The following is a 12,887-nucleotide window of genomic DNA, read 5'->3' on the forward strand; positions in this document are numbered from 1 at the left end:
TAATAATACTTCCTGCTGCATGGTAGTGGTATAAAATAAAATGAATCTCTATATCCTAAAGCTGTTAGAGCAGTAGCAGGCCCCAGCCCATTGGAAATGCTGCTAAAGAACTCACTCCCTCTCTGTAGTGTGTTCTGTTCTCTCTCGCTCCCTTTTTCCCTCTCTCTCTCTCTGTCTCTTTTTATTCTTCCCTCCCTCTCTCGTTAGTTGGAAAGTGATCTTTGTCTTCACCATGAAGCGTATGTTAAAGATAACTTTAAACAAAATGTAAAGACAAAGGAAATAGCAAAAATTATCTTGGCATGTCACAGGGCGAATCAGAGAAGAGAAGGGATGAAGTCATCACTTCCTAAAATTAGGAGTTTTTCTTTTTCTTTTCTTAGACAATCCACCTTTTTTTCTTTGGGTCTAGTGATCCATGATATAGGACATAATGCCCTTTTTTCCTTTCCCTATTGGTTCACATGGTACTGAGCAACAAGATAATAAAAAATATATACATATATTTTTTAATAATACCAGTACACACACGAGTAGGAGAAAAGGGCTCTGGTTGCTTGCTGAATCACTCACTACACACTCTGTTCAAACCCAGCAGGGAATTCTGACAACACACCTGACTTTTCATTTATTTATTTTTTATTGGTTCTGGGAGAGGTTTGTGATTCATTCTATGTAGGTTGCAAGCCCAGTACTATAGAAACAAATGGTCTCTGGGTGATTTGCTTTATTAACTTTTAGGGTAAAGGAGGGAGAAATAGGAGAATTGCTTTAACTGCAATATACTGGCAAAAAGTTTAGACTTTTTTAGTTCATTGACACCTGAAATATTTGAACAGTCCTGTTTCTTACTTAACGATAGATTGGCTGATTGTAAAAAAGGAGGTAGTATGGTGGAGTTGAAAGAGAACTGGCTGAAAGACAGAGAATCAGGCACTGGTCACAACCATGCCATTTGGGCCCAGCCAAATCACTAGACTCCTCGTGTCACTGGGATTCAGTGACCTTCTCTGTAAAATCAAGGGGTCAGACTAGATATTGTCCTCTTTCAGTCAGGGTTTACAACTTCATGGGTGGTGAAATCAAACCTGAAAAATGAAAGGAATCCTCCTCTCCATGAAGATAGAATAATCATCACGTCATAATAAAAATTTGCTTTGCTATGTACCTAGTGTTGCATTTAATACCCACCGTGATATAGGAAGAGCCTCCATAACAACAAGGGATACCAAGGATCACAAAGGTCAAATACATTGCTCAAGGTCACAGAGCCTGTGACAGGTGGCGCTAAGCTTTCAGGCTTGACACACAGCTCCCGATCACATCTCACCTTCATCCTGCTTCTTAGGGAGACCATAGAGACCATCCAAGCTGGTAAGGGATTCAAAGTAACTCAAGTGTGATGTGCAGGTTAATAAAGAGTAAGGAGGAATGTGAGTGATTTTACAAGTTTGTCAAGGATAATTCAAGATCATGGTGCCCACATAGAAAGAACAGGGTCACTAAAGGAGGCTTAAAGAGAAGCTTAATTGTGGCAAAGAAGGGATTAAGAAAAGGGAGGACAAAGATTCTTATTTTTATTATCTATGCTTTCTCTTTTATTATTCTCTTTACAAGTGGTAAAGCACTTCGAATTTAGTAAGTAATAAAATATTGGGTAAGCACATTGATACTATTTGAACAATGTACGTTCTTGGCATAATGGATGGAGTGAGAGAAGACAAGGGTTTCAGGTCCAGGGGCCGCTGCTTACATTAAATGATTTGCTTTTTTTCTTGGGTTCTGGTTTCCTGAACTACAAAGCCAACTGTTTGGTCTAGATCAATCCACAAGATGCCAAAACCCTGTAGGAGGCACTACAGATGTGAAAATAAAGATCAGGACCCTCTTCTCAGAAAGACCTTTAACAACGTTTCACCCCTTAAATTCTGATTCATCGTCTAGTCGAATAGGATAGATTGATGTGACTTATTTGAACATTACTAGCTACAAATGACATCAAAAACTATTCATATGAAGAATCAGCAATAAGAATTTAAATAAAAGATTATAGTTGGTAGTATACACTTTGATGTCAATCAAATTCATTATTTATTTACAAGGCCTACTCTTTCCATCTTGTGAGGTAACAAAACATCTCAAAGATATACTATACCAGTGAGATGATGCTTATGTGAATGTATTTTCATGAAATGCAAGACATCATTCTACTAAACAGAAACCAAGATCTGAAAATGAGTCCTGTAGATTCTAATTTCTGTGCTGTTCTAGGGCTACTAGTGAATTATTTTCACCCATAATTTGCATTTTCCTTTACAGTGTTGAAGTAAAATAAGCCTCTTTGTTTGCACTGGTTTCAAAATTAAATTAGTTTGTATATTTGTTCTCTCCTGCTCGTCCTTGATTTGGTTTCAACATAAACAGTAATTTTCATTAAACTCTCCTTTATTTGGCATTAGTTCTTTAGTTACTGTAATTATTTGTGGTGGCTGCCCCGTTTTTATTTTTGAATCAGATAACTATGCACTGTTTGAAATTGTATTTAATTGGCTCACTTCTGTTTTCTACTGTTCACCTGGCTTTGTGGATATGATTTCTTTAGCTAGATGTGACTCCTGGCATGGCCTGATCTTTCTTAGAGGTCTTTCTGTTTATTTGTTTCATTTTGTTTTTCACCTAAGCACCATACAGGTGATCAACAATTTGATGTTTAGTGAATGCAGGCAAATTACAGGGAAGAAATTAAAATGACATTCCTCACAGAGATTGTTTTGAAAGTTAATGCGTACTTGCAGTCTTGAGGAACAGCAGGAACTACCTAGTTTGGTAAAGCCAAAAATGTCAATAACTTTTTTTTTTTTTAGATTAACCTTGAAATGACCTCTGACAGAAAGAAAACCAGCCCTACTTTTCAATTTCAAGCTAAAAGATCTAAAAAGTTATTTCTGTCTAATAAAAAAGTACAATAAGATTCTAAATTCCCACAGAAACTCTTCATCTACCTTATAACACATCAAAAAGCCACTGAGGGGCCATTTTTCCTGTAGGAGAGTGATAATAAAGTTTTTCAGGCATTTGCTATACTGTGCATGGCAGGGGAATAGCAGGGGGTTGGGTTAGGCAGGAAGGCAGCGAGCAAGTTACTTTTTGTTAAGTTACTAGAAGAAAACACAGGAATATTTTAAACATTTGCTCCAGTAATTCATTTAACAAATGTTCGTGTACCAACTCTTAGGATACTGGTATTGTTCTACAGAAGTGAACAACAAAGATGAGGTCCCTGCCCCCTTGTAGATTACACAATAGTGGAAAAAAGAGGAACAATAACAAATGTACATATAATAATTCAGCAAGTATTAAGTACTATGAAGAATAAAGCAATCTGATAAGAGTATCTGGGAATTTGTAGGGTAGTTAGAGAAGGTTTTTCTGGGAAGTGGCATTTGGATAGAGACTGGAAGAAAAGGAGAGAAACATATTGATATCTAGGGGGAGAGTATTCAAAGAAAAAGAAACAAACAGTAAATGCAAAAGCCATGGGCAGGAAAGTGGCCTGTATTCAAGAAACAGAAAGGAAGCTAGTGAGTGAAAATGTGAGCGACAATAGGTTAGATATTAGAGGTGAACTTGGAAAGGAGAAAGGCTGTATAAATATGACACAAGACCAAGAAAATTTAAACAAATGAGTGGTAAATTGAACTATAAAAATTTTAAATTTCTGCATAGCAAAAACAATCACCATAAACAAAAATCAAATGATAAACTACTAGAGGGGAAATGGTCATTCATGTCACCAAAGAGCTGGTGTCTAATGTATTTTTTAAAAGGAACTTCTTTAAATCAATATGAAAAAATTAATAACCAAACAGAAAAATAAGTGAACAAGGGCTATGAAGGGGAAAAGCCATAGAAAATGGCTTTTAAACATATTAAAGGATGTTCAGCCTTGCTTATAATGAGGAAAATTCAAGTTAAAACCACACTGAGATGCCAATTTCTTACCCTATCAGATTGGCAAAGATCCAAACATTTGATCTTAACAACATCAGAAGTTTGAGATTTAGAGAACCAAACAGTCATGTATTGCTATTGGGTAGGTAAACAGGTACAGACTTTACAGGGAAAACTTGGACTCTATCAAAATTTTAAATGCTCATATCTTTGACCCAGTAGTTTCACTTCAAAGACGATCCAACAAATTTATTTGCACATGTGTTGAATGAATTAATTGCAACGATTCTCACTGTGGCATTACCCGTAATGGCACGAAACCATGTTGAGTACTGAGAAATGAATTTAGAAACGAGGGGTGGAGTCTGATTATGGAACTCTTTTAAACTTGAACCCTTGGAAGTGCGTGAGCAGGTAAAATGAGAACAAGGCTATGGTCAGAATAACTCATCTCCCGTCAATATTAGGTTGGATTGAGTGTATGGGGGACCTCAGTGACAACTCCAATGTCATTTGAATTATGATGGAGCTATAAAGGGAAAGTCCCTGTGTAAGAGGCGGGAGCAGCAGGGGTGGTATCAGGCAAGCTGCTGAGATAGACAGAGAGCAGCTTCTGAAGGGCCTTTCTTATGCCCGACTAGAAGGTTCAGACTTCATCCTGAAGGCAAAGGCAACCTTTAGAGCAAGGCAGGGACCTCATCAGATTTGCATTTTTAAAAGACAGCTCTGTTGGCAATGTCAGAGATTACAGAACAGCAAAGCCAGAAATAGGGAGATCAGTGTGAAAAATCAGAACTATAGTCCCAAGAGGGCAAAATATTCTCTCTGGCAGTTTTATGACTCGGAATACTAAAAATGAAAACATCTTAGCTATAGAACTGCCTTAAAAATCAAAAACAAAAAAATTTTTAAAGTATACTCTAAAACAGGGTAGAGACCTTCTGAATAGGTAAGTTCATGTTCTCTTTTCTGGTTATTCAGTTCATGTCTGCCTGCTGGTGTTGTGTATCCCTCAGTCCCCACTAGCTGTGCCCTCTTTCCAGCCCTCTCCTGAAACACGTTCCTGTCCAAGCTTTCTGGAACATTTTAATCAATCAATTTGGGTGAAAGCAAAGGACATGTATACTCAGTGTGCCCATGTCCCGCAAGCCACAGGAAAAAGCAGAGCCTTTTAATTACATCCATGCCATGGGCATAAATGAGCCTATATATAAACACTGAAGCAGGTTTCTTTGGTTGTTCTGTTTTTTTGTGTGTGTGTTTGTTTTTTTTTCATTTAATGAGTAACTAAACTGGGTACCAATGCATGAATATATCAGGGTGCTTGTAAAATTGCTTGATTTATTTTTGTATTCTTTTGTCTGCTTCTCAGTAAGGAAAGTATCTTGTTTGGGCTAAAACAATAGTACTGCAGATGTAAGAGAGCATGAGCATTGCTTCTAAAGAAAAAACAAAGTTGGGGACTATGGAATTCTGATAGAACAATAATGTATATTGTGCTTATAATTTTCATTTGTCAAAAAGTACATTATTAGGAAAAACTGAGATTTAACGAGAAATTTGAAATGACATGTTATTATCTTAATTCAAATTTCCCTCCGAGAAAAAAAAATATTAATGTTCATATGTTTGGCCTTTGTCCCTTCAAAAAGAGTCTAAATACCATGAATGTGGCAACCATGGACTGCTGCTGTACCCCTACCTCCAGCAAATCATAGTGACACAGTGACACTCCTTGGCGCATAACAAATATGTATGAGGTTAAGTTGAGCTTATTTCAATTAAACTTTCTCTTTTTTCCGCTTTATTGAGATAATTAGCATAAAACATTGTGCAAGGTTAAGGTGTATGTATATATTGCAAAATGATTATCACAATAAGGTTCGTTAACACTTTCACCTCACAGTTTACCTTGTGTGTGTGTGTGTGTGTGTGTGTGTGTGTGTGTGTGTGTGTGTTGAGAGCTTTTATGATCTACTCTCTTAGCAACATTCAAGTCTGCAAATCCAGCACCGATAACTATAGTCACCTTCCGTCCATTAGATCCCAGATCTTACTCTCACCTAGAAGTTTGTCCCTTTTAACTACCTTCACCCATTTCCCCCAACCCCATCTTGACTGACTTTTCAAGGTTATTTCTACTTATCACTACTTAGAAGAAGCTTAATAACATCTCCTTTAGAAAGAAAAAGGCTTTATTTTTTTTTTTTGCCTCCTCTAGATGGTTTTGAAAATCATTCGCTTCCAGTTTAAAATCAGCATCCAGCAAAATCACTTGTGATTTTACTTCTCCTTTTCTCAAGCAGTAAATTAAAAACATATGTTTGATCATATGAAGTCATACTTAATATTTTTTACCCTAGAGGAGCATAAACATGCAGAAGTTCCTGCAGCAGGATAGTTTTCATTCCAATGCCATCCGGAGATCAGAGATAATGTCTAGCTCTCTGTCACAGCCTTTGCTCTTCATAAAGTCAAATACTCAGACAAAAATCACAATCTTCGCCTTCTTCCAAACCTGCTCTTTATCTCTCTCCTGCTGAAATCCCAGAGGAAATATCTATCCTCACCTGAGGATAGCTGGTGTGCTGTACCGTAACGCAATGCTGTAAGTTGCTGCTAGAGAAAATTCTTTTTGTACGTTCCCTCTGGGGCAGTGTTTTATTTTTTATTGATCATTGCAGTGTTTGTAAACAGGGATTGCATCATAAATGGCAAATTTGTCAAATATTAATTGACTAGAATTCTGAGCATTCGAGTCTTGTCAAACAGTGGGAAAATATCTCTGATTATTTTGTAAATATTGTAATTTGGCTGCTCCAGTTTCCTGTTGTCACCAAATAAATTATCCCCATCTTTAGCAGCTTAAAATATTGTTAAAAATCACAGTACTGGAGCTCAGGAATTCCAGCCAGGCTCAGCTCGCTCATTTTTTGGCACCCCATATGTTGACTACAGTCACCAGGTGGTCATCAGCTGACAGACAGGCTGGGCTGGAAGGTTGTACACGGTGTCACTCATATGCCTGGCACCTTGGCAGATGTGTCAGTCCACTGTGGCTGCTGTAACAAAAATACTATAGACTGGATGGCTTAAACAGCAAACATTTATTTCTCATTGTTCGCAAGGCTGGGGAGTCCTGGATCAAGGCACCAGTGAATTCGGTGTCTGGTGAGCACCCCCTTACCAGTTCATAGTCTTCTCACTATGTCCAGGGGTGAGAGAGATTTCTGTAAGGACACTAATCTCATTCTACCTCCTAATATCATCACATTGGGAATTACATTTCAACACATGGATTTTAGGGGAACATAAACATTCCATCTATAACAGTAGAGGTAGGTGGAAATCTGGGCCTAGTTGGAACTATCCCCTGGGTTGTCTACATGTGGCCAGTCCGGCATGTTGATCTCAGAACAGTCTTTAAAAGACACAGAGTGGAAGCTGCAGTCTCTTAAATACCTGCTCTAGAAACTGGCAGTGTCACTTCCTCTGTATGCTATTAGTCACAGTAGTCACAGAGCCCATCCAGATTCAAGGAGACAGGCCATAAACCCCACCTCTCAATGGCAAGTGAGTCAAAGACTTTGTAGCCATCTTTAATGGCAATGGGGCACATCATGAGAAAAAGGTGCATTTTGTATCTCTCAATAATGAACAAAGCAGCAATAATTAGACCATTAATTTCATATACAAAAGAGGACCAGCTAGACATCTTAAAGTCATCCGTGAGCCTTTCACTCCCATAGCCTTCACATCTGTTGATGCCAATACTTCCACCAAAATATCTTACAAGTCATTTCCTCTCCTTTCCACTTCCGCTTCCACTGCCCAATGGAAGTGCCTTACAATAGCTAACCTTTGTTGAGAGCTAATTATGCATCAGGCATTGCGCTCACAACTTTACAGGCACGACCTCATTTGATTCTTCACCACCACTATTTAGTACAAGTTGTCATAATCTGTATTTCACAGATGAAGAAAATGGAACTCTGTGAATTAAATGATATACATTATCTCTCAACCATTTAACGGAAGGGCCTAAATGGAAACCCAGTCACCTGACTCCATGTATGTAACCAGGTCAGATTTTCTCACTCCTAACCAGAAAGTCTGAGCTTACATGAACGGAATGCCTTGGCCCAGAAGAGTTGTTTTATTTGCAGCCTGGCTCCTCACTTTTGCACGGCACATTCTGTTTGAGATGCTACACACTCCCCCTGTGCTAATACATAGTGAGAAATCGCTGTGTATATCAGAATCTCATGTTAAGATATCACTTATTTCTAATCCATCTAAATTTTATTTTTCATTTAGAAACAGAAGTTACATATACTTCTTGAGTAAGACAAAAGTCTTTTGTTTAGGAAAAAAAACAAAACTTGAATGAAACTTTGTGCAGGAGCTTTGTGCAGAAAAGATCAGATGATCATTAACTGACATCCTAAAACTGCCCCGGTTTAATTGGCAATAGATAACAGCTCCAAGACCACAGTTAAAAATAATGTTCCATATATTTCAAAATATAAATGGCACAGAGATAATTAAGATAGCACAGGATGGCAGCCCCTGGAGTAAGTTATAGCCATGTGTGACTTAATTGGTTTCAGAGAAACTTACCAACTACTGCCTTATGTCATAAAAGTATTGTGTGTTTCCGTCACTTTGGGAAGATAGAGAAACATGACTTTCCTCAGCCCCAAAGGAAAGGGAAGTTTCTCCTAACACCGGGGAGCTTGACTGACAACAGCCTTGCCCGGCAGGTGGGAGGCAAACCAGTCAAGCAGAAAGACCATTGGCTGCCTGATGGGCTACATGGACCCTTTTCTGGAGTCTGTGGCCCAGGGATTGCCACCATTTGCAGCCAGCCCTTTTCCTAGTCCCAGAGCTGTATGGCTCTGGCCTTCTATTGCCACTTTCTCACCTAGAAATTTATTTAAACTAGACTCTTACAGGCAGGAGCTGTAATCATGATCCTCTGTAGTGGAAATGCAAAATAGTAGAGAAGTTTTCTGAAAAGTTGCTTTTCTTTTTGTGGCCCTGGAGGAAACTGTCATGTATATTTAGAACAGAAAGAGGAACTGGGGGAAGCGATAATAATATTATAAGGAGACATGTATTTTGGGGCTTTTTTATTGAAATATAATTGACACATAACATTATATTTAGTCCAAGGTATACAACAATGATTTGATATATTTATATATCGCACAATAATTACCACAGTAAGTCTAGTTAGCATCCATCACCACACATAGTTACAAATTTTTTTTTCTTGTGATGAGAACTTTTAAGATCTACTCTCTTAGTAACTTTCAAATATGCAATACAGTATTGTTGGCTGTAGTTATCATGCTGTACTTTACATTTTCAGGATTTATTTATCTTATAACTGGAAGTTTGTACCTTTTGACCACCTGCACCCGTTTCTCCAACCCCATACTCCCTACCTCTGGCAACCACCAATCTGTTCTCTGTATCAGATGAGTTTGAGGGTTTTTTTGGGGTTTTTTTATTTTTGTTTTGTTTTTTTTTATTCTACGTATAAGTAAGATCATACAGTATTTGTCTTTTTCTGTCTGTGTTACTACACTTGGCACGATGCCTTCAAGTTCCATTCATGTTGTCGCCAATGGCAGGATTTACTTCTTTTTATGGCTGAATAATATTCCATCATATATATACGTCACATCTTCATCCCGTCATCTGTTGATGGACACTTAACGTTGTTTCCATGTCTTGGCTATTTTAAATAATACTGCAATGCACAAGAGGATGTAGATATCTTTTCAAGATAGTGATTTCATTTCCCAGAAGTGTAATTGCTGGATATATGGCAGTTTGGTTTTTAATTTTTGAGGAACCCCCATATTGTTTTCCACAGTGGCTGTACTATTTACATTCCCATCAACAGTGTACAAGGGTTACCTTTTGTAGTTGATCAGCTCAATAATCTTTACTACTCTTTTCTTTGTTGTGGTAAAAAAAAAAAAAAAAAAAAACACGCACATAACATAAAATCTACCTCTCAACAAATTTTTAAGTGCACAATATAGTGTTGTTAACTGTATATACATTACTACCATTAATGGTGAGGCTCAGGTTTTGAGCCAATCTATTGCCTTTTGAGTCTTCAATGGAGAATCTAATTTTAGTAAAGTGTTCTTATTTCTGTATATTTTTAAAATTAGTATTATCTCAAACCAGATAACAAATAGCTTAAAGTAACATATTCTGACTGGTGACCAAAATTAAAAGAAAAATAAATAGGTATATACTTACATCAAAAATTTGTCATTATAAGTTAGTTTGTATCACAAAGCAAATGAATTGAAATAAAAAAATGGAAGTATAGAGGCAAGCAATTTGAGTAAGTGTGTCCATTGGGTTACGTGTTTAATAGTATATAGAATCATCAATATGATTGCCTTTTTCCAAGGCCACACAGACAACTGCTTGGGAGAGGGTCACCATGAACACTTCTATCATGGTGAGGGTCAAAAAAGACGAGATGAGTTTGCAGATCCAGGAACCTAAAAGACAAGCACTATAGTGGAGTAGGAGCAGGAACAAAAAGATTGAAATCACCAAAGAGACACTTCCCAACTTAATGATACAAATCAAACAGTTTTTTGCCTTACCTATTGAATGAAATGTCTAATAGAGAAGGGAGTGCTTTAATTTAATCAATTAAGACAACCATCTCAGAGATGTTTTAGATCCCATAATTGCAAACTGTGACACTATGCTCTCCTTATGACCCAACCAAAAGTTGTCCTTTTTGCCCAGAGCACAACTGATTTCAGACTTCCAGTAGAGCCAATATTCTTACTATCTCAACTCAACCCATTCATATTGGATAGATATACTGCAATAGAGCAGTACTCTGTATAATGATTTATGCAAATATTTACGTAAAATACACAATTAAGTATCCCATAGTTTTCAGTTCCTTTAATTGCATTTTTAATAACTGCATGCTGCCGATTCTTTATCATGTACAAGGATTTTTTTAGTCTTCTAGCAGGATACACTTGTGTAGAGAAAGTTGCTCATTTGTCATAATTAATCTTCATCAAAAAGCCTTTTGGATGGAGGAAAAACTGAGGGTTGCTAGAGGGGCGGGGCGGGTGGGGATAAGAGGAAGGTGAGAGGTTTAGAAAATAGTCAGTAACCACAAGATGGCCACGGGGTTTTGAAAATTAATTTGGGGAACGTACAGAGGGATAGTGGATGGGGGGAGGGGGGTTCACACAGTGTGAAGGATATAAATGGTAAACATCTAAGTTTTGCTTTGTCTTGTGCACCTGAAACTAATATAAATAAATAAATAAATAAATAAAATAAAAACATTTAAAAAAAAAGCCTTTTGGAAAGCCTAATGGTAAAGGGGATTATTTTTGATAAACCACCAGAAAGATGTAACGATATTAAAGAAACAGACCAGCTTTCAGGCAACAGTTACCCCCCTTTTAAAACCTTAAAGGAGAAAGCAGCTTTAGTATCAAAATACTACAACCACACAATCTGCATCCTCTGTCTACATCATCAAGTAATTAGGTCAGTAAGATCTGGAGAAATCACTGCTTTTGTTCTAATAGCCTGCTGTGACATACACAGATAGGTCTACACTACCTAGGAAAAAAGGAAAAAAAAAAATCACAAAATGTTAGGGCTTCTTTGTGAGTCCTTGTTCACATTTAAGTTTTTCACGTCATGTGTGTCCATGAGAATAACATGGGACACAGTACTAGGGGTGGGGCTGGGGTACAGGGACATCCCTAATGCTCCAGGTGCCGCCCTGAATGCATTTGCTCTGTCATTCCACGGGGTGGGTGGGGGTGGGGGGGTAAGGACTCAGTTATGGGGTCAGGATGAGAAAGCCAGTTGAACAGTGTAAAAGCTGATGCTGTTCACAAAGCCTGGTGCTCTTGAAAAATGTGACTCTCCCTGTTTCCCAGACAGTACTGTATCTTTCTTATGAAAAAATCATCTATCTTAAAAGGTTCCTCATGTGCCTAACTCATAACTACTTATAACCCTGAAATGTGTTGATGTTGGACTGTAGTTGAGCATGGTTGGATACGTAATAAAAATAATTTGCTTTCCTTACACGAGTACAATAAAAAAGCTACTATAACTAGTGTTTTACATTAATAATGTAGTACATTTAGAAAGCAGATGATATATTTTCCAGTTGCATGCTTAAAATATTCATGCACAGAGAGAAAAAAAGCATAGGGCATATACCAAACTTCTTATAGTGTCATTTTAGGAAGAGGGATTATGGGTGCATTTCTCTCCTTCATTTTTCTTTTCTGTATTTTGTAAGTGTTTGATAATAAACATGTATTATTTTGGGAAAAGGAGAATATTTTAAGATTGGCTCCCACGAACTTTGACAATTTAAAAACTTGAGATCTATTGAGCTATTGAGTCTGTATGTTAAAAGTCCAGACTGTGCTGTCTAATGTGGTAGCCATAATCTCAAGTGGATATTTGAAATTATATTTAATTAACAGCAAATTAATGTATTAACAATTTAAACTTTCAGTCACACTAGCCACATTTCAAGTTTCAAATACCACATTTTCCTCATCACAAGAAGTTCTATGTGACAATCTTAGTGGAGATAAGTTACCGAGATAAGTTACTTCCTGGAAACTAAGACCAAAAGTGGGCCACTTTTAGTAGAATAGGAATGGGCATATTCCCTTCACTGTAGACACTGAGAGACTCCTCAACACCAGTCCCTTTTATATACTTCTCTAATCTATGGCCCAGTAAGCTCAGATATTTGTCCCATAGCCATTCAACTAGTTAGTGACAGAGCAAGGACAAGAATCCAGGGCTACCAACTCCTAATTTATGAATTAATGTGCTAAGCACCATAATAAGCCTTAAATATACAAAACCAAGTATGAGAAGTTTCCCTA

At 37.4% G+C, this 12,887-nt stretch overlaps 1 protein-coding gene across 2 annotated transcripts in view; it reads left to right on the forward strand.

Moving 5' to 3' along the window:
- The window catches only part of GPC6 (glypican 6), a 1,036,531-nt gene that overhangs the window by 920,568 nt on the left and 103,076 nt on the right, over window positions 1-12,887 (forward strand). The window lies entirely within an intron of this gene.

This window comes from Rhinolophus sinicus, linkage group LG04 (assembly GCF_036562045.2).
Source record: "Rhinolophus sinicus isolate RSC01 linkage group LG04, ASM3656204v1, whole genome shotgun sequence".
Classification (NCBI taxonomy): Eukaryota; Metazoa; Chordata; class Mammalia; order Chiroptera; family Rhinolophidae; genus Rhinolophus; species Rhinolophus sinicus.